General features: G+C 45.5%; 1 protein-coding gene across 1 annotated transcript in view; it reads right to left on the reverse strand.

Moving 5' to 3' along the window:
* Cfap61 (cilia and flagella associated protein 61) overlaps positions 1-27,879 on the reverse strand; it is a 266,015-nt gene that overhangs the window by 10,845 nt on the left and 227,291 nt on the right. The gene's annotated exons all lie outside the window — the stretch shown is intronic.

Consider the following 27,879-nt stretch of genomic DNA (forward strand, 5'->3'; position numbering starts at 1 on the left):
AACCAAACTTCCTCAAGAGTCTAAGCCTGACTCTGTGGGTGTCACTCCTCTCTAAAACTAAGTTTTCTGCCATTGTTTGTGGGAGGCGTGGGTATGCACACAGGAAGGAAAAACTGGTTTCCAGCCAGAGGAGCAACAGAGACAAGTCCCCAAGACTACCAGGCATCAGAAGATGGACATAGCAAGAGTCTATGCTTGGATCTGCAGGAAGCCAGTTGTGACCTGATTCCCTGCTTAGTTGCCACCTATACTTCATCCAACCTTAGCTCCGACAATACTATCTACCCTTTGCCCCTACTGTCCCTACCAAGCTTCCAGGTGCTAGAAAAGCTGTAGGGACCCAAAAGACAGATGCCCCTGCCAACATGGAGTTTATATTCTTGAGATGACTAAGGAAAGGCTAGAACGTTAGACAAAGATGACTTTATTGAGAGAAAATTAAATGAGGCAGGGACAGAGTAGAAAAACTTGGGGTAGAGGAGGGTGAAAGGCTCAATTCTGAGGCCATGGCTTGGTGAGCCCAGACCCAAGGGAAGGGAGAAGTCACACGGGAATGTGAGAGGAAAGCATGCCTGAGTGGGAAGAGAAAGCGCAAACTGCTGGAGTCAGGAAGGGGCCTGGATCACCTCGGAAGGCTGTAACATGAAAAATAAAAGACCCAGAGGCTGATATTGGGCTTTAAACTTCAAGCTGGAGATCAGAAAAGCAAATAGCCAGAATCTAGCTCTTACCTCTACCTCAGCTCCGAACAAAGGGGTGATCCTCAAACTGCTCCCAACCACACTGCTCCTCAGATTCACTCAGACTGCTATGCTAGAAACTCTCAGGCTGAATACCTCTACTTTTGCTACCTCTCAAATCTTGGGGTTAAAGGCAAGAGCTCTGATTCACTCTTCAGTAGCCCTGGGTGGTCTTGGACTCAAAGATCCATCTGCTTCCTGAGTCCTGGAATTAAAAGTGTGTACCACCACTGCCTGATCGCTGTATCTTGAGGCTGGCTTTGCTTTCTGAATTAATCCTCAGGCAAATAATACATCACCACAGTTCCCACCAAAGTCCCTCCCCCTTTTTTTCTAATACAAAAGAAGGCTACAACTAACACAAGAAAAACTATACACAATAAGTATATACAATATATACAGAAAAGTTCATCAACAATATCTAGTCTATTTGCATTTTGACAAAAGGTAGAATGGGGAACCACAAAAGTGGGGTGATGGTCTGTAGGGGATTGATGAACAGGTCACCCCTAATGGAGGTACCTGGTCACATCCACCATAGGATTATTCCACGGGTGCATAGCTTGGCAACTGCACACAGCAGGCATCAAGGGAGTGGTCACCGGCTGAGTGCACACTGTATTCTATCCGATTTTGACTGCCTGTCTTTAAATTGTCTTCCATAAGCCTAGAATGTAATTCTGCTAAAGGGGGCTAAGCACAGCAAAATGCCCCAAGATAGTTGCATCAGGGAAGGGAGAATGAGTTGGATGTGTTGGTGCATACCAGCAATCCCAGCTCCCAGTAGCTCAAATCAGGAGACCAGGAGGCATTCAGGGTCAACTTGGGCCACAGGACGAGTTCACAGCCAGCCTGAGCTACAAAGTGAAAACCTGTCTCAAAGAGCCAGGACTGGACAGCTGTTAACTCTTCACATTTTGAGCATCAACAGTCACCCACTGCAACACAAGCCTTTCTTATCAAAGCTGACAGCACTATTCATCTACGAGCATAAGAGAATATTTAGAAGACAGTTTGACACAATGTCCATCCATCAAAACAATACTAGAAGGCTCCCACCCCTAGGGCCTATGACTTCCCCATCCACAAACATTTCTTTGAGACTAGTATAATTACATCATTTCTCCCTTCCCCCAACTCCCTGTAAACAAGAATCTCAACCTGTGAGTTGAGGGTCACTTAAGACCATTGGAAAACACAGATGCTTACATTACGATTCATCACAGTAGCAGAATTACAGGTATGAAGCAGAAACAAAATAATTTTATGGATGGGGTCACCACAACATGAGGAATGTATTACAGGGTCACAGCATTGGGAAGGTTTAGAGTCCAAACCCTTCCATATATCCTTCCTTTGCTCTCTTCAAACGCATGGACCCTTCTCATTAACTGTTGTGACATGCACATATGTATATACATATATGTATTCCTAACTACAACCTGCTCAACCTGTATAATGCTGCTGCGTATATGTGTGTTTTCAGGGCTGTCCTTTGGGTATTGGATAACCAATTGGTGTGCTCTTCCCTGGGGATGACCTTTTCCTGCTCTCAGCATTCCTTGGTCGCTGTAGTTCTTTGCGTAGGGTAGAGGCTCATGGGTTCCCCCCTCTGTCCATGGACCGTTTCACCAGCTGTATCTTTATTTAGGGAACGCTGAGGGAGATGGAATGGAAAGAATGTAAGAGGCGGAGGACAGGAGGAGCGATGGGAAGCACTTTCTCTTGGATGTGACATAGCCACTTTACTGTGGTTACCTGCACGAGATGGCACGTGAACATTCCATCATGACAGGGGAGGGGCTCATGAAGCCACACCCCTTTTTTGAGGAACTAACAGTTAATGGTTGCTGGAGAGAGAAGAGTTATTTCGTTCAGTGGTATGGTAATTTGCTCAGGCTACAGTAATAACCCCTTCCTCACGCTCATGAAAACAACCTTAATTATACTCCACCCTCATGCCTCAATGAGAGGCATGAAAGTAGGAGGGAGCCTCTGAGGAAGAAGGGGTTCAGCAAGAGTGGGGGGTGGGGTGGCAGAGAGTGATGGAGTAAATGAGAAAAATACACACATACATGCGTGAAATTGCCAAAGATAAAAGTAAAACAATAAAAAATCCACTTTTAAAAGACACACTGAAAAAAATTAAAAGTGAAAAGTGAACGGCTACATACTGAGGTGTATGTGGGGGGGACAGCAAGGCTGAGGGTGTATACAGATGGTGATAGAACACTTGCCTAGCATGCACAGGTCCGGGTTTGACCCCAGCACCTAGGGTGGGGCTAAGAGAGTAGGGGGAGAGAATGAGAGAGGAGAGACAGGGAGGGAGAGAGAGAGAGAAAGGGAGAGAGGGAGAGAGAGGGAGGGAGAGAGAGAGAGAGAGAGAGAGAGAGAGAGAGAGAGGGAGAGAGGAGGCAGACAGACACACCCAGGGCGGTGGGCTACACCTTGTTTGCCTATACAGGTGACCTCTGTAATTACTCAAAGACATCTAATTCCAAGAAATCACATGCCACTGGTGGGAAATTAGGTTGGTGTTCTGGTCCTACAATCCCGGGCCCACCTCCAGTCAGCTTCTTCAACGGGAAGATGGGTCAGAGGGCTGAGGTTTGGTCAATCTCCCCAGCTGGCAATGTCTTAAACTGAAGTGTAACAAGAGCCCTGTCAAGACACCCAGGCACGACTCTGCCAGGACGGTCCCCACCTCTAGGATATAGATGCTGCAGGGAACTGACATTGCAAATCCTCAAACACTGCCAATTCCTAGGTTAGAAACCAGGGATCCCTTTTAATTTGTCGCTGCATTTCCTTTCATGTTTCCATGCCACTGTAGGTCCCAACACTTTTTGGTTTGGGAGTCTGTAACCTTTCTCTCATCTTTCCATTCCACTACTCTAGATCTGTCCCATTAGTCCAACTTCCTGGCCCAGTGCCTGTCCAGCTGTCCTGTGTCGTCCTCCGGATCCTCCTCACTGCCTGCTATAACGAGAGAGTACTGGGGGGAATCCCACTTACTTTAGGAAGACCTAGATGCTCTGGGCTGTGTCCACCACTGACAAGCCCATGTCCCCACAGGCTCCATCTACCAAACCTAATACAGATTATAGGAGGAACAGGCAGCCTTAACTCTCTGAAAACACTTGTAAGTCTGCACAGTGCCTGGGATGGTCCAGAAGGAGCTGGGTTCTTAAAAAAAAAAAAACAAAACAAAAAAAAAAAAAACCCAACCCAAAACAAAACAAAACAAAAAAACTTTACTTTGATAGGTTTGGGACTCTCTGTGGCTTCCTCCCAGTGCCCAGCAGAAAAGGACCTTGTTATCAGATGACCTACTTTAAATAGTTTGCACAGGCTAAGGAAAACTGCAGTTTTCCTTGGCCCATTATTGCCCAGGTGGCAGCCAACCTTGTTCAGAAGGTAGCAATAGCCATGGCATACTGTTCTACAGATATTCTCAGAATACAACAATAGCAGGCATTTTTTTTTAATTTATAAAAGAGAGAAGCATATGAAGTTGGTTTTGGATTTCATTCCCCTCTTGAGTTCTGTTAAAGTGAGATAACAATGACTTTGAGGCCAAATCACCAAGTTATCCTCTGAAGGCTTCTTCTCAGCTGTGCTGATGCTTTGCAGATGGTCCTCAAGAGCAACTGGTAATAGGGATCTTTAGAGAATACCCTCCTGCCTGGAGTTCCTAGGGCAGCGCTGAGGACAATGAACAGGGTTTTGGCTTCTGTTATGTCTGTGACACCAAATTGCTCTCAGCCAACCAAATGGATGAGCTGAATATGAGAGACATCTCAATTGAGGGGTGACACACAGACCTTGGATTTTGAAGCAATGGTCACAGAACTGAACACAATTTAGGAAGAAAACAACCGGCAGAGAGGTGGCCAATGGTCCCCAAGCTTCCGGGGCTATTTACAAATATGCATGGATTATTGACCATCCTGCCACAGTCAGATCAAGTATCCGCTACGGGGAGACGTGTTTCAGCTGGAAAAAGAGATAGTTTCCTCTAAGAAAAAGAAATTGAATGCATCAATCTATCAAGCTCAGAGTCTTCTGTGCAAGATTGATCCTCAATTCTTGGATCCTGTGCCTTTGGGTAGTGGTTTGCTAAATCACTGGCTGGATGCCTTTGGTGTGGCAGCCCTTTCCTCTACACTTTGCTCCAAAATCGTGGTCTGTGGACGCTTACCACACACAGCTTCCAAGAAGCTTAGTCTGCCCACACACACTTTGCCAGACTCTAAGATTCTGTTTGCTTGTGATAAATTAGGTTTTGTTTGTTTGTTCCTTTTTCAAAATAGGGTGTCTTAGTTAGGGTTTCTATTGCTGGGAAGAGACACAAGGACCACAGCACTTTTATAAAGGAAAAATTTAATTGGGGCAGCTCACTTACAGTTCAGAGACTTAGTCCATTAGGTCCATGGAGGGAAGGAAGGCAGCTTGCAGGCAGACATGGTGCTGGAGAAGGAACTGAGAGTTTTTATCTTGACTCAGGGGCAACAGGAAATGGTTTGTCTTACTGGGTGTGGCCTGAGCATATAGGAGATCTCAAAGTCCACCTCCACAGTGACACACTTCCTCCAACAAGCCACACCTCCTAATAGTGCCACTCCACTTGGAGCCATTTTTTTTTTTTTTTAAACTCGCCACACAAATTTTCTCTTTGTAGCTCTGGCTGTCTTGGAATTTGCTCTGTAGATCAGGCCAGCCTCAAACTCAGAGATGTGCCTGCCTCTGCCTCAATTCATTAAAAAAGAAAACTTTTCTTTATCCTTGAGACTCTCACGCGTGTACACAATGGAATATGGTTATATCCACTCTCCACTTTCCTCTCCATATCTCTATCTCCCTTAACACACCCCCCATCTAAACTTTCTGTTCTTTTCATAGTCCACCAAGCCTGCTTAGTCCTGCCCATGTGTGCACCTTTATGGGACTATCCACTCAAGTACGGGAAACCTGTCAGTGGCCACACCCTCAAAAGAGAATGATTCCACCCCCCACCAACTTTTAATTGCCAATAGCTCCATGATAGAGTGGATCCTGGAAATAGTCTCCACCTTTATGCCAGAGTTCTGCAAGTAACAATAGCCAATGTGACTTCATGGCTATAATAGCCATGCCACGTCCAAAGACACATTTCATAGTGCCCTTCCCATCCTCAGGCGTGTACATCCTTTCCAAGGTTGGGGGAGGGGCTGGCATAGTTCTTCTTAGCACTATGACTAGCTATGCATCTCTCCACCCACTTCTTCCCATGGCATAAAGAAGCCTCTCTGACCAGAGAGCAGTCCAGGGCTACTGATATAAACATAATTATTTAGCAGGTGATTTGACGGGATGATTATGTAGCAAAATAACAACAGCAGGTTCCACCCAAGGGCCCGTGGGCTTTTGACCAGAATAATAGCATGAGGCTCAGATCCTATCAGAAAGCTGTCAGCCGCCCCATAACAGTTATGCCACTATTGCATCAGTGGACACATCTTGCCTCACAGGGTCACAGAACCTTCCAGCATCATAAAAGCAAGCCAGTAGGGGAGAAGTTTCCTGGTGGGTTTGAGATTGATTTCCCTGTGTCCTCAGCAATGGACTCTTGCCATACACTTACAGTGATTAACCATAAGGGCATTAGCAGTAACCTGTATTGGAGACTTCTGGTCTCCCTGACTAATAACCACAGGAGATGGTCAAGGGGGCAAAAGATGAATGGCCTCAGATTCACTACCTTCATAATGACACATATGACACATAATGACACAATGGAGGGCAGTCACAAAGTCTCTGAATCTAAATAGGACAGGCAACCTCTGCTTCTTTGCCAGTGGTAGGCCCGCTGCTGTTTGAGGACTTTACATTCTTTGTCACTTTGCCAGTCACACACTCACACCTAAGAAAGCCCTGGGAAATGTCAACTTGTGGAACCTAAGTAACCATTTCTGATCGATGTGGCCCAATCATTGTGACATTGATTAGCCGTATCCATAGCACACTGGGTTATTGACAGGCACACGGACACCCGGTGGGGCTCTGACAACCTATGCAGCCTTCAGCCAGGCTGAGGAAAGCAGACCCACACAATCCCTGTGGGAAGTTACACTCATTGGCTCCAGAGAAAAGTACAACACATCTGTGGGGAGGGAAGCCCCTGGGCTCCAGCCATCTTCCTTCTGCAGACGCCCGAATAACTGCCGTGTCTGGTGTTAGCCACGGTGCCTGCTTAGAAATCATGCTTTTGAAAGAATTAGCCAGAATCTGTGCCTGCTGTCCATTTGTTTTTCAGAGCCTGGAGTTTCTGCTTAGAAGGTGTTTTAGCCAGGGCTATAGCTCAGTTATAGAGTGCTTCCTAGCATGAGTGAGCCCTGGGCTCCAATCCAGTAAGAGGAGAGGGAGGGAAGCAGAGAGAGAGAGAGAGAGAGAGAGAGAGAGAGAGAGAGAGAGAGAGAGAGAGAGAGAGACGGAGGGAGGGAGGGATGTGTCTGTGATCCTTGTGGATCCAGTCACAGACCACGACCTCTATGGAGACAAAATCAAACAAAATTATGAGCCTCCTTGCCTGCCCCGCTGATGTGGACACGGGAAGCCACTGGGTGACAGGAGCTAGCACACCTCTGCTCAGCCGTGTTGCTGGCTTCATTCAGTTTCTCATTTACTGATGTCTCTTTTCTTTTCTTTCTTTTTTCTTTTTTGCAGCACTGCTATTTGTCAGCTTGTGTGACACTACTATCACTCAAGCGAGGCTTTAGCTTTGCTCAGCCTCAGCACTTTTAACTTCAAAATGGATGCAGTGGCCGCTCTTCCTCCAAAGCCTCATTATGTTAGATGCCACAGAGACACACAGGCCCCTCAGATTTGCCTTTGTGCTCCACCTTGGGCAGGATTCTGACTAAAACACCCTCCTCACTGCCGCCCCTCCCATGGCCTTATCCTACCCCTCGGTCTAAGATGTTGCCTATCCCTTCCCATGTGAGCCTGAAACTAAAGGCACTGGTCAGACACTTGTTTGCTGCTTAATTAAAAAAAAAAAAATAAATAAAATAAAAGCCTTCCTTTGCCACTGTAATTTTCTTCTCGGGCTGTTTTCCCTCCCTCCAGGGACATCAGCATAAATTAATTCACCAGCAATTTTACAGAGCAGTAAACGTAAGGGCAGCATCATGAGGGGCCTGTGTGAGGGTTCTTTGCACTGAAACGCTAGCAGAAAAAAAAAAAAAAAGCACAGATTATGTGGCGATTCTTAAACTGGGGTCTTAATTTTTTTTTTTATTTCTTTCCTTTTTCTGCTCCTGGTTTTCCTTCTCTTCTCCCTCTCTGGCATTGTTGTTTGTTTTGTTTTATTTGTGTTCTGAGGAGGTGTAAGTTCCATACTTCCTGCTTAAATGAACCTGCTTACTTGTTGAATGAACCAGTGAGTCAAAATGGCTGACTGTGTACTATGGCAACGGGCACAGAAAGCAGGCTGGGGTTAAGACTCAGGAACTCAGGAGCTCTACGGGCTGGATTTCATCCTGGGCTATCTGACTTCCTGGCTGACTTGCAGAGTGAATGGCTTTGCTGCAGGAATGCATTCCGCTCCCAGACCTAAGCATTTTGCTTCTGTTGGCAGTTACCTGTGTATGATAGCGCCCATCCATCCACCAACAGTGCTGGGTTCGGCATCTGCAGTCGGGGATGAGACTGGGTTTCAGTTCTAAGAATCCACCTCTTGTTTTCTCTTTGATGTTTCTTTGCACATCTCCCATTTGGTAGGGACATTCATCTAGTCTGCACACCAATCCAATGGCCAGTGGCTGTCCGGTTACTTATGTTGACGATATATAGGCTCAGGTCTAATGGTCTGAGGCAAGGTTGGCATTTAGTTCCGCAGGAAAAGGAATGCTCTTAGGGCTCTGGCTTCCCTTCCTGCCCTTCCCCACTTATTTTGCTACTCTTCATAGAAAGCCCAGTGATTTTCCTTTAATTAGGCCACCGGGAGCATGGCTAACGGCAGGCCTCAGCAGCCACTCAGCCTTGCTCCAAGCTCTCCCATTTCCTATCTATTTTCTGTAAGGGAAGGAAAAGAGTGTCTATGTGCACAGAGAATCCCCCGGGAAACTCATAGGGCAAGGAGCCAGAAGGAATTACCTTTTGAGATACCAAGGCCACAGGGGCCAGTAAACCCCAGGAAGAGATATTGTTGTCTCTTTTTTCCTTTGGTTAAATGAATTGCTCTCTAAGTTTTTAAGAGTGCTTAGTAGAAACACCATTAGCCAGCACAGACAGAATACATTCCACACTTAAGACACACTTAAAAGAGTCAAATAACGAATTCCCTTCCCCAATGGGCTTTTAAAAATAGTGTGCTCCTGGCTTTCATGGGAGGCTTATAGCTACAAATAAAATAGTAGGAGCGGCTCTGGCCCATCTTTGACTCTCAGGACTTAGGGTTTGCAGAAGCTAACCTTGGAGCATACTTGTCTTCTCCTTCCTCATTCTCTCTCTCTCTCTCTCTCTCTCTCTCTCTCTCTCTTTCTCTCTTTGCAGTGCTGAGGATCAAACCTGGCACACACAAGGCAAGTACTAAACTCCACCCCTTGCTTGTCAGGATCAAAGTGTAACTAGCATATTTCTATTTCCATTCCCTGCCCCCACAACAGTGTGAGTGGCGGGTTATAACCTGTGGGAGAGTGAAGACCCCAAAGCCCACACTGAAATGAATGAATGAATAAACACAGACAGAAGGAAGGAGGGATATTTCTTCCTTGTGGCCGAATGCAGAATAACGATGACAGGATGAATAATGGAATTAGAAAAAAGCCACTATTGGTCGAACAGCACAGTAATACTTGAATCGGGTTAGAAGTGTCAATCGATACTCTAACATGGGTGGGGAAAATGGCAACAATGAAAAATACGATATTTTCACAGCCTCAGGGCATCGCTGACTAATTACCAAGGTAAAGGACCACATTTCCAGGGAAGCAGCCCCAGCCCTGCTCTATTGTGACTCCATTAACAGGAGGGATGAAAAGCCACTTAGCATCCTAGGACTCCTAATACAATAGCCAAGGAAGATACAGGCCTCCCATGGCTCCTTCCAAGGCGCACAACTTGAAAAGAATGGGGACACAACAGACAAACCAGAGGAGTGAGGTTCTACAGACCCTTACAGCCACCCTCCTCCCAACAGGGTCTCACAATATAAGACCTGTCTACATCAGGCTAGCCTCTAATTTATGGAGATAGTCCTGCCTTTGCCTTCTGAGTGCTGGGACTGAAGGTGTGTACCACCATAGCCAGGCTGACTCCTAGCTTTCAAAAGTGATCGTCATGGAAAGAAAACACTTTGGGATTGTCCCTAGCTGCAGAAATTTGAGAATAGATGGCATTTAAGGAGTTCCTGGATTGCCATCCTGGGTAGGAAGCCGGCCTTGAGGATAAGCAAATGACTGAAGATTCAAATTTGTTTTGAAGTAATGTCACTTTTACATTCTGACAGTTGGGCCAGTAGGGTGGCGTAGTGATTTATGACACTTGCCACCAAGAATGACAATCTGAGCTGGATTTCCAGAATCCTCATGGTGGAAGGAGATTCCCACAAGTTGTCCTCTGACCTCAAACACACACCATAGTATTGTGCCCCTAGAGCACTGCAGTAAGTGTCGTGGATAAGCCACAGGGAGTTGACCCCAGGGGCATATAGCAGGCTGTTCGGAAGCCCAGGAGGAGTAAATGTTCACCAAGGGTATTACAGTAAGAAGGAATGGCATGGGAATACCCACGGTGGTGTGAGAGATGCTGGGAAGGAGGGATGACATGAAGGCTTTAGTGTCCAGCCAGATGCAAGGTGAGAGGCGGTGAGTCTCGAGAGATTTTAGGTGTCCATCTGTGGGAGATCATGGAAAGATTTAACAAGCATGCTGTGGACAGCCTGGGTATATTCTAGAGCAGATGCTCTGGGGGCAGTGTGCCGCTGCAGATTTCTTGTTTAAACTGAGTGAAGATGTGTCACTGTGATTGTTTTAATGAAGAGCTGAATGGCCAATAGCTGGCCAGGAGAGAATAGGTGGGACTTCTGGGCAGAGAGAAGGGAATGGGAGGTGAATTTAGGCCTGCAGTAGATGCCAGGGAAAGAATGAAGTAGTAGGCTATGTGGTACAAAGGAGAGGTGACGAGCCATATGGAAGAACACAGGTTAATACAAATAGATTAAGTTATAAGAGGTAGTTGGGAACAAGTCTAAGCTGAAGGCCAAGCTTTCATAATAAGTTTCTGTGTCATTATTTGTGGGCTGGTGGTCCAAGAAAAGTCCGGCTACAGTGTGGAGGATAAGATGGCATGAAGTAAGGGTAGAGGTGAAGGCACCTGATGACTATGGCTGCACAGTATGGGAGGGAATCCTGGGAGGTGGAGTGGAGCATCTCTACTATTCCAACCCTTAGCACAGCAGTTCTCAACATGTGGACTGTGACCCCCGCAGGGGTCACATATCTGATATCCTGCATATCAGGTATTTACAATTCATGACAGTAGCTAAATTACAGTTTTGAAGTCGCAACGAAATAATTGTATGGTTGGGGGTCAACCACAATTTGAGGAACTGTATTAAAGGGTCTCAGCATTAGGAAGGCTGAGGACCACTGCCTGGGAAAGTGGATGGTTTGTTAGTTGCTGGACTGAAGTACAAAGGGGATGTTACAGACTTGCCAAGCTTCCTGGCTTAGAGGAAGAGAGGGCAGAAGGGATATGGAAACATAGACAGGGGACAACGATTGTTGATGAATCCTTTCCTTTTTAAAGGTGGTGTAGAGACAGAGATGTCTACAGGAGAACTGGGAGACAACTGCGGGGTTCAGTACCATTATGTCAGGTCTCAGATTTCAGCATTCAAGAGAGACACTGAGGCAGACTGTCCTTTTGGATAAAAGGTTTATACCACAGACAGACAAAATGGTGGGAACCCTGAGAGTTCAGGCCTGGGAGGAGAAGTGGGGTCCCCCTTACAGGTTTTAAAGGTGTACCCTGTGCCATGCAGTTGATGAATAGGCTCATAACATGTATTTGGAGTCATGCTGCCTCTGATTCCCAGACAGCAAGAGAAGGGGAAAGTTCTGGTCCTCAGAACAGGACCCTTTACCTTGGGTGTGTCACCTGAAGCCCCTGACAGTTCAGTTTAGTAAACCTCCTTTGGGGAGCCCAGATTTACAGAGTCACAGACAGCCACAGTAGGGTGCCTGCGGTCCTTTTATAGCAGGGGTGAGAAAAACAGATAAACAAACAAACAACAGGAGAAAAGCTTACATAGTCCCTAGTTCAGAGCTAAAAAAGAGCATTTGGCAAGATGGACAGCAGCACACATTCAGAGCTGAGTGATGAGAGAGGGTGTGACCTAATTAAAAGATGACAAGAAGGTTGACAACAAAATCCAGGAAACATGAAATTTTTACACAGAGAGGCTTGTCCAGAGCATCTCTGAAAGAAAGAAAGAAAGAAAGGAAGGAAGGAAAGAAGGAAGGAAGAAAGAAAAAACAAACAAACAAACAAAAAAAAAAAAAAACCCAGAGGGAACATAGGCAGAGTATGAAGCAAACTCTTCATCCCCAGAGAGCACCAGGGGCCTGCTGTGGGCTTGCCGTCCTTATATAAACACAACTTTGCATGCCGGTTTGTAGCTCACTACTTGGCTCGTCAGCGTACTTTAACCTTTTCTCCATCTGTTGAGACGTTACTATGAGGGCATGAGTTTTTAAATGACTGCACAGAGCCCTATCCGTTTGCCTTTCTTAACTAATCCTATTTACTGCGTCGCAGCACACGTGGAGAGGTCAGAAGACAACTTGTGTGAGTCACTTCATGTGGATTCATGGCATTCAACTCAGGTCATCAGGTTTGGCGGCCTTTACCCACCTGAGCCGTCTCGTTCTGGTTAATGGCATTTTTTTTTTTTTTTTTTTTTTACAGTGCATAGAGTGACAAAATTCTAATGTGTTTTCCTAATAACCAATCTTAAGGTAGTTTTCAAATTTCCCATTATCCCAAATAACATTTCCATTAACGGGCTAACTTTGTGGTCATAAGTGGAATTTCTGAATCAATAGGTATGCATATTTCTAGTTGCACAGAGGTCAGAGGACAACCTGCCATAGTGACTTTTCTCCTTCCATCGGGTGGGTTCCAGTGAGTGAAGTCAGGTTGTCAGGAGTGGCTTTCCCTGCTCAACCACCTCACCAACCCTGTTTACAACTTAGCCACTGATACCTCCAGGTTTCTGTCTAACGGCTGACTTTAAATTTTTCATGTGTTAGAAACACAATAGGACACTGAGCACCCCATTTTTATTTTATTTTATTTGTTTTGAGAAAGGGTCTTTCTGTGTAGTCTGGCTGTCCTGGAACTCTATGTAGACCAGGCTGGCCTCAAACTCACAGAAATCCACCTGCCTCTGCTTCTTGAGTGCTGGGTACCTTAACTCTGGGATGGGAATGTCCCTTTTTAGTTATCACTGGCTTATCACTTGGGTTTTGTATATTTGAATTCCATACCTGTTTTCAGGGACACGCTGTGTTTAAAGTAAATGTTGTTCTTATTTCTTATGGTGCAGGATGCATTAAGGGCCATTTTCTATCTCATCTTTCAAAAGACAGGAAGGATGGGTACATGTGGCCATCCCTCTCGTGCTTATGATTTGAGAGCCTTCTTTATGCTAAACACCTTCAGTCTTTGGCCCCAGAGCTCTGAAGGAAAATTGCGTTCATCTGGAGAGCAGACAGGCTGGAATGGGAAGCCTTTCCCCGCCTGTGTGAGAAGCTGAATGGCAGAGTAGCTGATGGGTGTCTGGGTGAGACTCCAGGGAGGGGCACTTGGTCCAAGGATGGTGGTCACGGAGTGACAGCTGCATAATCACATCATTAAGGGCCATCTGATATTATTGGAAACAAAGTCATTATTCTGATACTTTAACGGTCTCAAGCCTGAAAACCACTCACTGCCTAATTCAATAAATAAGCTACTTAAGTATAGACAGTCACAAGGAAGAACAGATTTTGTGTCATATTAGCAAATTTGATTTTCATTAATGCGAGATGAATGTCTTCTATGAAACACTTTCATATCATATTAATGACATGATAGCAAACAGCATTCACGGGTTGCTAGGCAACACAAGGACCCTCTAATGATCTCCTCTGTACTCGAGAGGCCACAGAGGGAAGATGCCTGAGCTCTCTGGATACTTCCTATTTCTTGGTTACCATTTCTCTTGGAAGACCACAAGGGGGCTGGGAGGGATGGGGATTAATCACACCATTTACCATGGCAAAGTTGTACCTGCTCATTGCAGACCTGCCTTCCTTTGCCTCACAGGAACGAGATCAAGGGCCGAGACAGGGCAGCACTGATAGAGCTCAAGGGTTCCAACTGTTTCCTTCTGCTTAGGCGGTCAACAAGCTGCTGCACTCAGAGAGAGGAAAGGGGGTGGGTTCTTTGAGGGTTATTGCTCACTCAGCCTTGGTTTGCCAGGCCTGCTTCATTCCAATGTCTCTGCCATCTTGGGGCAGAGGTCTTCAGCAGCTGCATTGCAACTAATAAAGCAGGGAGAGCTGTTTGGCAGAAGTATTCCAATCATACATCAATATGCTACAACGCCACTACAGCCTAGTGACCCAGAGCAACAGCCACTGACTATGCTCATAATGTCTTGGCTCTGTCCCATAATAATGGGGGCTGCAGACAGAAAGACAAATGTGTGTACATACATATTTGTGAAATCATACACACATCTAGATGAACTATTTTCAAAAATGAAAATATTAAAACAACTTTTTGTTGTTATTTTTCTGAGACAAAGTCTTGCCGTGTAGCCTTTGGCTGGTCTGGAATATTCTTTATACAGTGCTAGCTACTGTATCATGTAGCAGGGCATCTCTAGACTAGGAACACATGGAGAAACTGGGTCTCACACAGTCTGAGGAAGACAGAGGAGGAGCACTCATCTTCTCTGGCTCCTTCCTAACCACAGAGAAACAGGCCCCAGGATTTCTGCAGGGTGTCAGAAGCCTCTCTGGCAGCAGTTTGGGATTCAGATTCTATGTGACACAGATTTCATCCTGTTCAATAAGTGGAGGTGTTTCAAACAGTCAGCAGGGGTCGAGGGGCAGGGCTTGAAGATGCATTCTGTCACTGATGACAAGCAGGGAGAGGTTTTTGTCTGCTCTGTCCTACTCTACCCTTCAAGCACCCTGGTCCCTGGCCTCTGTAGTGAGACACAGCCATTCTGACAGTCTAAGTGGGCAGAAACATCACAGGCACCCAGGCCAACCTGAGTTCTTCCTCGGCAGGCTTTCAGAGTGGCCGCAGGAAGGAGGGGTCCCCTTGTCTCCTGTTCATGGGATCAGCTCCAGAGGAGGAAGGTAGCACTTGGACAGAAAGTGCCAATGCTAACTCAAATAAAGACAGGCTCCAGGATGCCCTGGCTTTGCTGCTACTCTTGCTCATCCTGATATAATTCTAAGTGATGTTGAAGTCTCTTCTCTGGGGTTTGTGTTCACTGGAGCTGGGCTTCTGTCATTCACAGAGATTCTGGACTAATACTGTGTATGACCAGGAAGGCTATGGACGAATACCTTGAAATACATTGACTATTAAAAACAAAAGCAACCCTGAAATTAAAAGGGCTTCTCTACTTTAGATTGCTCCCTCCATAGAATTGCTGACCTGTTACAATAAAGGCCTAGGTGAACACTTCAGTCTGGCACATAATGGGAAAAATCATATTAGTTCAGATATTAAATCCCTGCCAGGACGCCAGCAGCCCCAGATGACTCTGCGCAAGATCCACTTGCAGATCTGTCTTGAAGGCGAGGACTCACTAGAGGATGTCCTTTAGGGCGCCCTGGAGATGGACTGAGTTAGGGGCCTGCAACCCAGACAGATCACCATGGGCAGTGAGTCCGTGTTAATATCTTGGATGAGGTTGAGCATTGTTCAATTATCACATGCGGAAAGCCTCCAGCTTGCAGGCACCGTTTGTCAGCTGGGCTTCTGGGGGCTGGGAACTAATCATTAAGGCTGCCAAGGGGTGGAGAAGCCTTCTCCCAGCAGCCTTCCAGCCTCCAGCATGGGGCGCATTTTCCTATTTCACTTGGATTTGCTCCTAATGATTGAACTATAGATTATTAATGCGGAACACCTCTGGGATGCTAGAGTGACTGTGCAGGGCTCTATTCTGCCCTTGGAGCCTTCAGCACGTATCCTGGCCTGGCAGACTGTGTTCTGGCAGCTGTCAGAGCTGCTGGGACCAAGTGGGTACCGTGGGCTACAAACAGTGGCTCCTATTAGCAGCTACAGGGGCATCGTTGGTGGCATTTGGTGCTCTCGTCTCCCCAAATTACCAGGTGGAGTGAGTAATGAGCCACAAGACACATCTCAGGGGTTTGCTACAAAGGTGACAGGAAGTGTTTTTCTTTCTTTCTTTTTTTCTTAAGAAGGAAAGAAAAGTGGTTTGGGCCATGCTGGGGGCTTTGCCATCTGTCACTTCACAAAGTTATCCATCAGCATCACATGGCCAGCCGTATTTGTGGATGAGAAGGACCTGTAGCTGTGTGGTCTCTGGGCTGCTGGAGTGGCAGGGAGAGGAGGCAGAATGATGGTTTCCTATGAGTGACTCTGAGCTGAAAATCCCCTGCCTGGCAACTGACACGGTCTTTGCAGCTTCCCAGGGAGGGGTCCTAAGGCCGCTTTATAGATAAATGAAGTTTAGAGAGCAGATACCACTAGCAGGAGCCATCTAACAGAGCCCTTATGCACTCTCTCCTTATCACACATCACCACAGGGTGAACCAGGTGACCTTCATGACCTGATAAGGGAGCAGCAGCTGGTAGAATGGCAGAAACAGGGGCTAAACACAGGGTGAGATGACATGGAGGTAATTCCCACCATTGCTCACTGGGACTTTCCAGGGTTCCCATCCCACCCCCACTACCCGCCCATACAGTAGTCTGTTGGGGAACAGTAGGGAGTCAGGAAGGACCAGATGTGGGCATGAACATGTCCAAGTCAGCTTGAGTCGACAAAACAACACAGCCCAACACTGCAGTCTAAGTGGGGTAAACAACAGAAACCTATTTGGAAGGTTCAAAAATCAAGGCACTAGGGTGGTCATTTCCAGACAGCTTTCTTTATGACATGTAGAAGGCTGCTTTCTTGCTGTGCCCTCCTGTGGCGAAGAGAAAACGAGGTCTTCCATAGAACCCCGCCTATCTCCTAAAGCCCCTACTCAATTGCTTCAGTTAGAGAGCCAACGTGTCTATCAGTCTGGTGAGACCTGGTTCAGTCTTATGGTGTGGAGCTGTAAGTGGGGTTCCGGTTAGAAGAAAGCAACCAACAGGGAATCAAGCAGGCTAGAGGATAGAGAATGAATGCCTCAAGAGATGTCGGCTGGGTGTAGGCAGGTGGTGTATACCAGTCCAGACTGGAGGCACAGTGTGAAAAGTAGTAAATCTGTTCTAAAGTTTGGAAGGAGTCCCCGCTTTGAAGCTGTTTCTCCATGTCCCCCTGTTGACATCTTTTCTGGTGGTTTCTCCTGCCATTCCTACATTTATTTCTTTGTAAATAATTTGCCTATTTTCTCTCTTTGCTTTTTTCACTGGTTCTCAGCTCTTTGATGATGATATATCTTGGTGTCATTTTCTTTATTTCTCTTGAGATTCACTTTAGATTTGCAGGAGTAGATACTGTAGGCCTGTCCCAACCTGTGGGCAGCATACACCCCAACATCGTTATGAATGTGGCCCAAATTAAAATGTGTGTGGGGGGGGGAGGGAGAGGGAGGAAGAGAGGGACGGAGGGGGGGGAGGGACAGAGGGAAAGGGAGGGAGGGAGGGAAGAAGGGAGAGAGACACAGAGAGTTTGGTAAGTGACAATGTTACGTCACAATGTCAAGAGGCTGGACACATCTGGTAGAGTTACACCAGATTTAGAAACATTTGTTATCACTGCTTCAGCCCACTTGAAGCGGCCCCACACTCCACCGAGAGGCTTGATTTGAAGTTCCCTTTCTTCTCCATGCGTCATTTGAGGCATTTTTAGTAGTGATGTCTTTAAATTCACCAATCAGCGGAGTCTAACCTGCCACAAACACTAGGTGGTATAGTTTTAATCTTAGTTCTGCCAGTTTTCATCTCTTGTGTCTTTTTTTATGCCCTCCATATGTGTTCTTAGGACTCTGACCATGCAGAATGCAGCTACAATAGCCGTTTTTCTATGCCAACTCTAACTTCTGTGTCAGTTCTGGGTCATTTTTGATTGACAGATTTTTTTCTCCTCACTGTAGGCTTTATTTTCATGTTTCACTGCATGTTTAGAAATTTTTGCGATTGGATGCTGGAAACTGTGAGTCTGACATTGTTCGCTGTAATTTTCAGTACCAGATGAACATTCTTGAGTTTGTTTGGGAATGTAGTTAAGTCACTTGGAAACAGTTTGACACATTTAAATTGGCTTTTGAGACGGTTACAAGGACTGGAGTGGTGTTCGAAGGCTTACCTATTCTTTGCCTGTCAACCCCATGATCTTGAGGGTCTCAAGTCTGCCTGACAGGAGGCCCTTACTTGTGCCTGAGTGAGCCAGGCACTGTGACCTCTAATCCTTTCCAGGGATCTGAAGAGTTGGCTCAGAACCTCACGGAACATCCAAGAGGGCGCTACTGTATATTTCCAAAGTTTCCTCTCTGCTTCTCTCTCTCTCTCTCTCTCTCTCTCTCTCTCTCTCTCTCTCTCTCTCTCTCTCCTCTCTGGGTTTTCTGTCTCTATACTCTGTCCTGAGAAACTGACCTGCCTTGCTTTCCCTAGACGCTCAGTGGCCTCTCCTCCACTAAGAATCTTCTGGATTCCATCCATTTCTGCTGTGACCTGGAAACCCTCCCAAGGCAACACACAGGAGCAACCACAGAGTTTCCCTCTTCTAAATACTTCTCTGCTTCACTGTCCTCTCTCCTCACATGTCTATTAAACAGCTCTGCTACATTTGGTTTAGGCTTTCAGTTTTTTTTTTTTTTTTTTGAATGAGTGAGTATATTCAGTCTTCTGGAGTTTGGAAGAGAGAGAGAGAGAGAGAGAGAGAGAGAGAGAGAGAGAGAGAGAGGGAGAGGGAGAGGGAGAGGGAGAGGGAGAGGGAGAGGGAGAGGGAGAGGGAGAGGGAGAGAGAGAGAGAGAGAGAGAGAGAAAGAGAGTACTGAATTCCACAACATCTGCTTCTGGAATTCTGATCAAAGTTTGTGGCCCTGAATATAACCAGAGCAAAATTTATTCTTATCAATAGTAGATGTAAATCCAAATTCCAAACACTCTTTCTGGAAGAAATTCCACAACAGTGCTGGAGGCCCTTTTAGCATGATTGAGCCCGATCATGGGCCAGAGAGTGAAAGACTACATACACTCAGGTACTGAGAGCTCCCACGTGAGACTGAGCTGTCTCCAGAGAGACAGTCCCGTGTGAGACTTGGCAGTGGGGCAGGGACACCATGAGGTGAGGACCCTGCTTGTTCTATTGGCAAGACCCATTGTGGTGGCCAGCTGTAGTTGACTCTCATGGGGCACCAGACCAGGCAGGATCTGGGGTGAGAATGCTGCTGAAATGGATCGTGACGGAGAGGGGAAGCCACAGAGCTGGTGAACTCACAGCAGTGTTCCAGTTCCACAAATTCCTTCCTCTGGTAGAGACCGGCCCCATCTGAGGCGACATTTTCTGAAATTTTCCTGGAAGCCAGCCACTGAGGTGACTCCTCCATCCACTGCTGTTTAACCTAGTCATAGTCGATTCTGTTATCTGCAATTGGACCTTCACTGACAGCCTGAGCACTGCATGTCCTCATAACGTGGCTGATGAGAGGAGTAGGAGTCGGGCTCACTCCATCACTCTCCTCCTCCCTTGTGCATGTCTTATCAAGATATCCAGCCTGTCGTTTCTTTGGAAGAGTCCTTTAAGTGTTCTTGCCCATTTTGTAGAGGTTAGTTGGTAACTAACTGCAAGTCCACAGAACCAGACACATACAAGCTGCATATAAGCCAGACACACTGAACTCTAATTTACCTAATTGGCTTCTCTGAGATACAGCATCCTCTAGGCACACTGGGTGTGGTGAATCCATAGGGATATATCAATCTTTCACCTGGCTGGGGCAATGCCAGAGTGCAGGCTCAAACTGACAATAAAACTCAACTCCTTTCTAATTTTAATATAAAAATATAGATGGAAGTTCTTGCATTTTCTTCATTTACACACAAATCTAAGAAGCTTCTGAAGTACCTCTGTCAGAGAAACAAAATTATTTTCGTGTCCCAGGGATAAACATCCTTAGTCTTTTTGCAACAAGGAAATGAAAAAAAAATCACATAAAACAGCTCCTGCTTCTAAAAGTTGGTCATTTGCACATGATGTAAAATGTACTCCTCTGGTCCTGCATGAAGAGAACTGGACAGAGCAGGGGAACTATGGTTCGGGACTCTCCAAGCCACTGTCTTGGCAAGCTTGGCCAGTCTCTCATCTCTAAGATGGATATGACAGGCTATAATCACACTCCTCCAAGCATGTGGGTTCTGAGAGAGAAAGCTATGCCATCCAAGACCTTGTTCTAGGATCTCAGGGACAAATAGGCACCTTTAGACTCTGCTCACTTCATAGCTCAATCATCTGAAACCTGGGTAGTGGGACCAGGCCCAAGTCCTATTGTATATGGCTCTATATTTTATTAGACATGGGTTCTATATTCTACTTGGCTTTCAAAATATTTTCTAGAAAAAACATAAGATTGATCTCTGATGGAAAATGTTAAAAATTAAATAAACGTACAAAATAACCCCCCAAAGGAAGCCTAAAGCCCAGGAGGAGAGGACTGGGATTATGACACATGTGACAGCTCCGTGCTGCCCAGTGGCTTTAGACCAGATCTCATACTTGTTAGTTTGCAATAAAAAATTTAGGCAGCCAGACCAGGTATTTCTCATGGCTCAGTAGACCGAGAACAGAATCTCTGAAATGTATTTATTCGGGCAAGTGCAATCACAATAGGCTAATCAAGTTGCTTCTTAGAGTTCGGAAAAGAGGCATTTATATTTAATCAGTTTGGTGGCTTTGTGGGTAACTGTTGTCTTTTCAGCTATTATCTTAAGTTCATAAATAATAGCTGTCAATCTCACACTGACAGGTGGATGTGCAATGAGATGGAAGAAGGGAAATCTACAGAGGATCTGAAGTCCCAGAGCGTAAGTTTGAACTGAAAAGTGGTATTAGAAGATGCTCGCATGGACAGAAGGCAGTTTGGAGCAGAAGGTGGCTCTCTTACACCCTGTATCAAGGCTTGATACGTGACAACAGGTTGGGACACCTGGTTGTTGAGATGTCATCAGCTTAGGCTTGAGAAGCAGACAAGGATGAGACTTTTACCACAAGGCCAGGGGTCCTTTCTCACCTGTAGAACGACTAATTACCCAGAATGCCCTCCTCTCACACTGTCCTCCCTCACAACAGTGTTTCTTTGGTACACGATGTGGAGAGAGCTAGTTTTCTGAATGTCCCCACAAAGGAAGGCCCAGAGAGAAACAGTCCATTCGTTGGGCCCATCATTGAGCAGCTATCTCTCAGGAACAACAATAGCATCTGAGTCTGAGGCAGTTGGGGCTGGCAAGAGGCACTGTGGGAAATCTTGTTCTATATATGTTAGGTCCAACACCACCCACTTCAGAGTCTATGAATGTTGTTGGTGTATAGCTATTTTATCCAACAGAACTTTCTACAGTGACAGAATTCCTCTCTCCTGTACCTTTGATGTGGTGGTAAATGGCACCATGTGGCTGTTGAGTCTATGAAATATGGCTAGTGTGCCCAAGGTGATGAATTTTCAAATGTGTCTATGTAGGTATAGATGAACATGAGTGCAGGTGGAAGCCAGAGGAGGGCATAAGATCTGTGGATCTAAAGTTAAGTCAGTTGTAGAGCCTAATGTGGGTGCTGGAAACTTGGGTCCTCTGTGAGAGCAGTATGTGCTCCTAGCCCCTGAGCCATCTCTCTGGCCCTAGAACTAAATTTTGGCTATTTTAATACTTGGGGTTGAACCCCAGGCCTTCTGAATGGTAGATAAACACTACTTAGCTATATCCTGATGGGAGATGTCATTCTGTAAATATGTTTCTCTTATTGGTTAATGAATAAAGCACTGCTGGCCAATAGGAAAGCAAGATAGGCGGGACTAGGAGACAAGGAGGTTTCGGGAAGAGGTAGGAGGAGAGTCAACATGTAAGACCAAGAGAGCAGAGGTCCGGGCCCTCTCTCCAGTAAGATAAGACCATGTAGAAATATTTAGATTGATAGAAATGGGTTAATATTTAAGACAGAACTAACCAATAAGAAATGCTAGTAACAGGCCAATAGCTTTATATCTAATATAGCATCTCTGTGTGTTATTTGGGGCTTTCACGGCTCCGGGACCAGGCTTCTGGGAAACCTGATCATAACAATATCCCAAGCCTTAACTATAATTAAGATTTAAGCAACAATCAGCTATTATATTAGATAATGCAGCTCCAAAGTATTTATAATTATTGACAATGTGTGAAACAATTTTCCAAAGCAACTTGTACAGGTATATAATAAGTTAGATATTAAACAATAGGTCTAGACATACTTTATAATTCAAACAGCTCAGAAATCTGAATTGTAATTGATATTCAGAATCAGAGAGAAGCATTTGATCCATCTCTTTTCTGTGAAGTGCTCTGAGCACCTCCATAGACTATCACCCTAAACAGAGCACCGGACTTCTCACTTAATTCTCCTAAAAGCTGTTTAATTGGGCAGTGGTGGCACACACAGGAGGCAAAGGCCAGTCTGGTCTATACAGCAAGTTCTAGGACAGGTTCTAAAGCTACAGAGAAACCCTGTCTCAGAAAAAAACAAAACATCAACAACAAAAACGTTTAATCTATCTACCTACCTACTTATCATCTATCTATGTGTGTGTAGGGGTTTTTCCTACATGTAATTTGTGTATCACATGTGCCTGGTGTTCACATAGGCCAGGAAAGGCCATTAGATCCCTTAGAACTGGAGTTACAGATGGCTGTGAGGCACCATGTGGGTGCTGAGAATTAAATCCAGGTCCTCAGGAAGAGCAGCACTCTGTCTCCCCCAAACCCTTTGGGAGGGAAGAGTTTATTTCACCTTATAGAATATAGTCATGAGTAAGAACTCAAGGCTGGAGTATAATGAAGGCTATTGGTGGTTGTCTAGGGGATTGCCAATTTTGTTCCCTGGTAAGAAGGACTGAATAACCACAAAAGACAAGTTCGAGTACCAGAGAAGAGAATACTCACAGCTTTATACATTCTGGGTGGGAGAGGCCTAAGCCTGGAAGTCTATTAAACAACAATGGCTGGGTACTTTATAGGCCCCGGTGGGGTTCTCCCCTCTCCCCTGTGTAGGTATCCACTCTGTGCCTTTCTGCCACAGTATTCTGTGAACAGGAAGTCTCCATCTCAGGGAACCTGCCTTAGCTTTCCTCACCCATTTAAGGTCTTCCAATCCTGCTTCAGAGGATGCTGATTACTCTTACTTCTCATGGCTGGATCAGCCTGTCAACGAGGACTACCTGCCCAGGGGCGGTACTTCCCCCAGTGGGCTGGACCATCCCACAGTAGTCATGGATAAAGAAAATGCCATGCCCTACAGGGTTGCCTACCATGATGGAGTGAGAGAACAACCTTGTTAACCTCTGAGCCATCTCTCTAGTCTGTCAATTCTTATGAGTAAATTTCTGTGTCTCTGCAATACTTTAGAACTCTCCTAGCACCATTTTCTTCTGTCCTGTGCGGTGGGGACATTATTAGAGATGAGATCTCTGATGCAAAGAGGAAATTTGTTGAACACCATATCTCTAGTGTACAGATGAGGGGACTGATGTTCAGTGAGAGCTAATAGCTTGTCCAAGTTCACAAAGGTAATTGGCAATAGTGCAGAACTGAACCTCTGACTTAGCCCTGGCCTGAAATGCTCTTTTACATGGCCATTTCAGGCCAAATTCTCTCAGCACATACAGTTACTTCTTGATATTCATGGGGAGTCTGGTGTTCTGTCAGAATCCTAAAGTTTACTGATGTTCAAGTGATGAGCACCCTAAACTTTCATGTAACCTCCTGCTTTCTCCTCTGTGTATGAGCGTGTGGCATGTGTTCATGCTGGTGTGTGCACCCATGTTTAAGTGGGCATGTGTCTATGTGCCCAGGTGTATGAAGGCCAGAGGTTGAAATCACATGTCTTTCTCAGTCTCTCATTGAATCTGGGGCTCATCTATTCCACTACGCTGGTTGGCCAACATGCTCCAGAAACCCATCTTTCTCTACTTCCTGGGCCCTGGGATTACAGACATAGCTGCCTTGTCTACTTATACATGGGTTCTGGGGATCTGAACTCAGATCCTCATTCTTACATGGTCATCTCCCCACCAAATCCTCTTGCATACTCCAGATTGTCTCTAGAGTATTTGCTCTTAACAGTATAGGTGCTATGCAAATAGTTGTTATGCCATATTGCTTAGAGAATGTCTGCACATCACATGTTCAGTAGAAATCTGACATCCCCTCCCCCTGTCACCAAATATTCAGTAAGTGGAATCTGCTGATGCAGAACCCATAGCCGTGGAAGGGATACCTGCACACAAGTGAGCAGCATGGTAGTGATAGGCGGCAGGTGGCAACTGTGGGCAGGGAGCCATGGGCAACTTAAAAGGAACAACAGTGGCCTTGCTATATGGAATTTGTTTTTATAAAGCTTCGTGAAAAGTTTGATTTTCTATTTTTTTTATAATGTGGCATATGTAATCTAACAGCCACACATGTCAGTTATGTCTCACACTTTGTGATAAATCAACCCATGTTCAGTTCATGTGCCAGCATTGTCTTCTGGATACAGAGCCATCCTTGGGCTGTTTAAATCATCTCTGCTAGGCACTGGTATGTGACTTAAATACACATTTAATAATAATAAATAATAAAAGCATTGGTTTTCTTTCATAGTAGAGAGAATGCAGGCAAATTGTTTTGTTTAAGATGTAGCAATGTCTGCTTGGGAAGGACAATAGAAAGTCTATAAACATTTGTGTCAAACAAAGAGAGCAGGGAGCTGATGGTGAGGAGTCATCTGTCAATGCACTTGAACCCCCATTCTTTCAGACTGATTGTGACTATTCTTGAATCTGCCTGCTAATCCCTCGTGTTCTAACTGATAACATGGCCAGTCTTGGAAGTTATTGGTTATGTGCATGTCTTTCATCTATTCACAGTACTTAACATAAACTTAGAATATAGGAAACAGAATATTTGTGGAATCAAGGAAACACGAGAGGGTCCATTGGCAGGGAAGAGGAAGAAAGACCTTACAGAATGGGGAGAGTAGAACAAATGTGATATGACGGGGCATAGAGGAGAATGGGGAAGAAAGGAGGAAGAGGGACAGGAAGAGGGGGTAGGTCAAAGATAACAAACAGGAAAGATGTTTGAAAAAGCCTCATGGAAACCCTACTATTTTATAATCTATAAAATAATAGCATATATATATATATATGTCTTATATCTGTACATAAAAAGATACCATATATACACATGTATAAACCCACATATATTATATATGTGTATGATATATTATACATATATCATACATATAAATGAGCTTAATTGAATTCCCCTACACAGAGGCCTCTTCCCAGAAACCATAGGTTTCCAAAGAAAGTCCAGTGCTAGTTGTGGGTACCTCCCCTCAAAGAGCAGAGAATGCATCTGTAAAGTTCTCAATATAAGTGGGATAGCTATAGATAACTATATCATATCCCTCCCTCCCAGGCTCAGGGATCATCACAGAAGCAGTGGCAAAAGGATGCTAAGAGCCAGGCATTGAAGAGGACCCGAGAAGAGCAGTGTCTTCTGGACATGGCAGGGAGGGCCTCTGCACTCAGGAATTCAGAGCAGCTGCCTTTATCTGCACAAGATCAAGCCAGTCAACAGTCCAGCCTGGAGCAGGGAGGGACTCGGGAGTCCTAGCCCCAGCTGAGGAGGTATTGACAGTTGATGGCTTTGGCAGAAAGAGGTATATACAGCACACACACACACACACACACACACACACACACACACACACAGAGAGAGAGAGAGAGAGAGAGAGAGAGGGAGGGAGAGGGAGATGGAGAGAGAGATGGAGACAGAGACACAGAGAGAGGGACAGAGAGAGACATAGACAGAATCAGTTTTCTGTTAAGGGTGTGATCGCCAAGTTGTGAATTCCAAGGTTGACTGCCCACACACCAGTGGGTGACCTATACCAATGGGTATAGGTGAAGCACACATTTTATTCTGTAGATTATTTTTAAAAAAGGAAAAAAGGACTTGAAGTTGGAAAGGGAGTGATGATAGGTCAGACAGGAGTTACTGAGCAGGGGTGGGAGGGTCGCTAGGATCAAAACACAATATATTCATGTATAAACATTTCAAGGATTAACAGAGAAATTATACTTAAAGAATATTCATACATTCATCAAACTGAAATACGTGAAATAAACTTTATGTCCCTGGCCTGGAGAGATGGCTCATGGTTAAGAAAACTTGCTACTCTTGTAGGGACCCAGGTTTGGTTCCCAGCACTGAGAAGATGAAGAGAAAGAGAAGGAGAAGGAGGAAGAAGAGGAGGAGAGGAGTAGGAGGAGGTGGGGAGGAGGATGAAGAGGAGGAGGAAAATTTGTTTGTTTTTTGATACCTCAGGGAAATCTGTATGCCAGCCTCTCTGCTGAGTGCCAAAGTGACAAGAAAAATGATTGTCTCATCACTAACAGGACAAAAGGCACCAGAGCTCTGTCAGCACTGCAGGGCTGGTGACCTTTCACATACACCTGCACTCCGAATTGGCTATTTGTTCTTTCACACTATAAACACTGTGAATATCTGACGGAACATGTGCTGTATGTAATTGCAGCATAGCTCCAAAGAATCTCACCTGTCACCCCAAGAAAGGCTGATTCCTCACAAATGGGGAGAAGTGACATAACTCAAAAACCAAAACAACAACAACAACAAAATAAATTTGCAATTGGAACAACGCTGTAAATGAAAATCTGACACGAATCAGATGGACTTTGGCCTTCACTCTATCTGTAGTTCAAAGGCTGATCATCTTGGGAATATGAAATACTAAAAGATGTAGGTTTCACTAGTGGTAAGGTCCTGCCTGTTGTGTCAAGGACATGGAATGGTCAGAGATGAAAGTCCGAGGCAGAGGCTTTGAGCAAACCCAACCCTAAATTGATTTCCATGAGGGCAGAGACACAGACATTAATTAAATGACTGGGAACGGAAATAAAGAGACCAGAGTTTGGATTGTAGCACATCATGCAAGGGCGGGTCCCCGAGAATGCCCGACAGACAGAACTGGCATTGTCTGAGAGATGCAGGCAAGCAGGGGCCTTTCAGCTCACAGAAAAGTGTCCCACACGGAAGCTTGTGAGGGGTGTCAGTTAGCTCTCCACCACTCAGCAAAAGTGATCAAGTTTTAGGAGAGATGGCTTATTCTGGCTCATGCTTTAGAGAATTGTCTAGCTTTTCCCTCTAGGTGTGACATGATCATCTTGAAGATGATTGATTACGGTGACCTGTGACAGAATCCTCTGCACCTACAGCCATAGCAGCCACAGAGACTGAAGAGCAGTGATGGTAATGAAGCTGCTGGCATTTCCTTGTAGAAGCAGAGCTGGTTTCCAGAAACCCCACTCCTTGCTTCCTCTTGCCCTGAAAGCCCCTGTATATGACCTTGGGTTACTAAGTACTCGGGAGGTGAAAGCTTGCCATGGGGTAGGGACTCCAGTGGCCCAGCTTGCATGAGTCACCAGTCATGCTGGGAGGACACTTCTGTGTAGCTGCCTGGGAGTGACAGTGATGAAGGAAGTTAACTGCGGTGAGTTGTTTACTGCTTCCCCAAAGCCAGACTTGGAGGAACCCTTTCCTTAGTCTGCTGGTAGCCTATTGGATTGAGCGGGTACATCTCACGAAGTCACATCACAGGATCCCAGGCCATGGCTGGATGGTCCAACTACTGTTCAGGCCTCTGATGGATGTGCTG

Source organism: Phodopus roborovskii, unplaced genomic scaffold (genome assembly GCF_943737965.1).
Source record: "Phodopus roborovskii unplaced genomic scaffold, PHOROB, whole genome shotgun sequence".
Lineage (NCBI taxonomy): Eukaryota > Metazoa > Chordata > Mammalia > Rodentia > Cricetidae > Phodopus > Phodopus roborovskii.